This window comes from Micromesistius poutassou, assembly GCF_964030765.1.
Source record: "Micromesistius poutassou genome assembly, chromosome: 10".
NCBI lineage: Eukaryota > Metazoa > Chordata > Actinopteri > Gadiformes > Gadidae > Micromesistius > Micromesistius poutassou.
This window is the reverse complement of record NC_140280.1, coordinates 978,625-982,627: the sequence shown is the minus strand read 5'-3', so window position 1 is coordinate 982,627 and position 4,003 is coordinate 978,625.

Here is a 4,003-nt window from a genome sequence, read left to right as displayed (position 1 = left end):
TAGTAAAAACACAGGATAAAAGTAAATAAAATACAATATGAATACAAAGTACTAATACGACAAAAGTAGACGCTAAGGGAAAATGCTAAACAAAAATGCAAATAAAAAAATAGGGCAAACAAAATAGAATGTATAAACAGTATAAATGAATCAATTATAGTGTAAAGTATAAATTGTAAATTAGAAAGTGGCTAAGTTCCAGAAATGCAATGTAAACAAAAAGAAAAAGTGGCCAAGTGATCAAGTACACACACACACACACACACACACACACACACACACACACACACACACACACACACACACACACACACACACATACCTATCTGCATGTACATACATATATACACGCGTACATATACACGTGATATTAAAAACCACCTGCATGATGGTTTTTAATATCACTCACTATTTATTGGTTGGATATTCTCATTATTTAGAATCCCATTGTCTATCTTATCTGTGGACACGTGTTCGTACCACTGCTAAACCCCAGTCACCCCTTTTGAAAGCTTGCTGAATTGATGAAGTAAAACTAAGCTTATTAAAAGAGATGAGGACCAAAGATCAAAAATATATTTCGCTTTGGAAAAAAAAGACAGAGTGGTGTGTGGTGTGTGCCATACTTGTCTCCTGTACTTTGCAGAGCCACTAGGTTTACATGTGTTGTCTGTTGTCTGTTGTTGCCAGGCACAGCCCCTAACCGACAAAGGGGTGTCACCCTTAGCTACAGCTGGGCCTGCAGAGGGTTTTGCATCCTCGTTTGAATGGAACAAAAGGAGCCAGGAAGAGCCTGCACCTCGCCCAAACATCCGAAACCGTGAATGCAAAGTTATTTGCATGGGAAAATGCAAATGCCGCCCTGCTTAAAGTCCACATTTACATTGACAATGCAATTAGCATTGGGTAGTGATGCTTTCTACCGTGAGGATTGTCGTCATGGGCGTGGCTAGCCCTGCACACCCGAGGTCAAAGTCCAGAATGCTTTATGAGAAGCCCAGGATCAAAGAAAATTTGAATAATTTTTTTAAACAAATATAGAAGAAATCGGCCTGGATCTTTTCATCTGTCATTTGTCATCTGTTGACCAGAAATGGGAGCATGGTTCGGGTTGCTCTGTGAGTCATTCAAGCAGCAGATCTACTAGAAAAATAAAGCCATGTACTTTGAAGGTAAATAAGGGGCCAGAGTGCATCAAAAGAGCTGGTTGATCAAAGAACATTCTGGAGGAGCATCCCCAGAGATCCAGGCCGAGCCCAGAATGTCCTCAGATCCTAACAACGCCGCGGTCGTTATTGATTCACTTTTTGAATCTGGTCTCTTGGAATGACTAATGTGAAACATGGCATTGTTGAAATTCCACCGAACTGAGATCACATGTGCCGTTTACATATCTGTGTTCCTGTCATACACACGTCACGGATTCCTGATGAGTATAATGAATGTTATGAATGTTATGAATCAATTGGCATCATTATGCCGAAAGGTATAATCGACGGTTTGTCATGACTCCAAAGTTTATTGTTCTTTCATAATTACGGCAACGACAACAATGGCCTGTCCTATGAATGCACCACGGAACAATAATATAAACTGTTGTATGTGATCACAATGTCAATGCCTAACTACCGAGCCCGACATGGGCTCTGGCTCCTCCCAGCCACCTCTTCCTGGTGCGCCCATCCCAGCCATAGAGAAAAAGACAGCTTTGCCTTCGATGCAAATCTCAACCGAAGGGCTCCCGGCGGCGATGGCGAGCATGCAAAGAAGAAGAGAATTGAGTCTGACAATTTAGAATCTAATTTGCCTCTCCTCAACAGAAAAGGCAGTTTCTGAGATTTTCTTCTTTAGACCAGTGACTTGGCTAAAGCCACTGACTCCATTGATCTCCAGCTCGCCCAAAACTCCCCAGCTACAGACGCTGGTAGAAGCAGAGACCCAGCCAGCATTCTTAACTTGGCTTCCATGTAGAGGGTGTCACGTTCCACCAGGTGATATGCAACGGTTGAGAGCCTGGGAGTGCATCTCTGACCCTCATTTGTTTAAGGATTACATGAGGGTCTGACTCTATGTTTCCTGTGACTGTCTGGCTCAGCATTGCCATGATCGGCTGGTTATGGAGACATAATATATGAGGTAGACGCGTGGGCTGGTTGAGGTTGTCTACCTGTTCACAAGTCATCGCCCTGCACAGTTTAAACAACGGACACGAATCACAGAAACGGGTGACATAAGCGCATAGGTGCCTCTTCAAGGGTGTTGGAGCTTTTATTTATATGTTTACATCCGCCATCACGTCCGTTCAGCCTCTGAAATGGGTGTCAGTCAGTGTGGACGACTGAACGTGTGCGGAGAAGTCACTGCAATACAAAAAAGTGCAGATGCACTAAAACATGTCTCTTTGAAGTGTGTGTGTGTGTGTGTGTGTGTGTGTGTGTGTGTGTGTGTATGTGTGTGTGTGTGTGGTGGCGTGGCTCCTGTCTGCCGCCCCCCCCCCCACCCCCACATGAATAGAAGCAGAATTCTGCGCCATGGACAGCTGCCTCCTTTGAACGCCCAAAGACAAAAATCCCTAAATCCATAGCCCCCCTCTTTCATGTGTTCATGTGATACCAACTCACCCTCGCTGTCACTTCATTCAGCTCCTGGGCGGAGCGTTCCAACCTGTTATGACCCCCCCCCCGCCGCAGTCCTCAGGCTCCGTCTCCATTATTTCCCTTTTCTTTTCTTTTTTTTTGTTTATATATATAGTTTTAACAAAAGGTGACACGCAGACGTTGATCGGACGGTTATGAACAGGAAGAGAGTTTTGTTAAAACAGGTTTCCTGTTTTGTTGCAGAATGTCTTGTTTTGTAGACAAGCCGAAAGGTGGACGCTGTCTGTTTTGGCCTAGCCTAGCCTGGCCTAGCCTAGCCTAGCCTAGCCTAGCCTAGCCTAGCCTAGCCTGGCCTAGCCTAGCCTGGCCTAGCCTCCCCTAGCCTAGCCTAGTCTAGTCTAGCCTAGCCTGGCCTAGCCTAGCCTAGCCTGGCCAAGCCTGGCCTAGCCTAACCTAGCCTAGCCTAGCCTGGCCTCCCCTAGCCTAGCCTAGCCTAGCCTAGTCTAGCCTAGCCTAGCCTAGCCTAGTCTAGTCTAGTCTAGCCTGGCCTAGCCTGGCCTAGCCTAGCCTAGCCTGGCCTAGCCTAGCCTGGCCTAGCCTGGCCTAGCCTAGCATAGCCTAGCCTAGTCTAGCCTAGCCTAGCCTGGCCAAGCCTGGCCTAGCCTGGCCTAGCCTAGCCTAGCCTGGCCTCCCCTAGCCTAGCCTAGTCTGGCCTAGCCTACGGTGAACCAGAGGAGTGCAGGGCCTTCAAGGTCCTTGGCCGGGGCTCTACGATGCTCCCAGGGGGTGGTCTCCTCCTCCACGCCCCCCCATGCACCGGAACGCTCCAGAAGAGGGAAAGAAGAGAGGAGAGGAGAGGGCCCGAGATAAGGAAATAAATAAATCTAAATTTAGTAGCAGAGGAGGAGGAGGCCGTCCAGACGCCTCCCGTCCAGATCGGAGGGCCAATTAGAACCAGCTCCATTTCAGGTTTCCTCAAGACCCTACTGGGGCTGCTGCAACCGGTGTGTGTGTGCGTGTGTCTGTGTGTGTCTGTGTGTGTGTGTGTGTGTGTGTGTGTGTGTGTGTGTCTGTGTGTGTGTGTGTGTGTGCCTGTAAGGCCCTGATTCTGTACCAGGCAAAGGTTTCCACCGGGTGGTTCTTGCATAACTGGATGAGTGATAACGCCAGAGCATTCCTCTCAACACACATCACATCTGCCAACGCCGACCCCCCTCTCCTCTCCTCTCCCAACCGCCTCCTCCTCCTCTCCCGTTCCACATCGCCCCGGTTGTTCATTAAAGACGCTCGTGAGGGCTAATCTCACCATCTTCCGCTAAGAGAGCGTTAAGGGGTCTTTGTTTAGTCGTTGATCTGGTGGATATTATTAACGTGACGGACGGGACGGCGTTCATTGGGACCCCCTG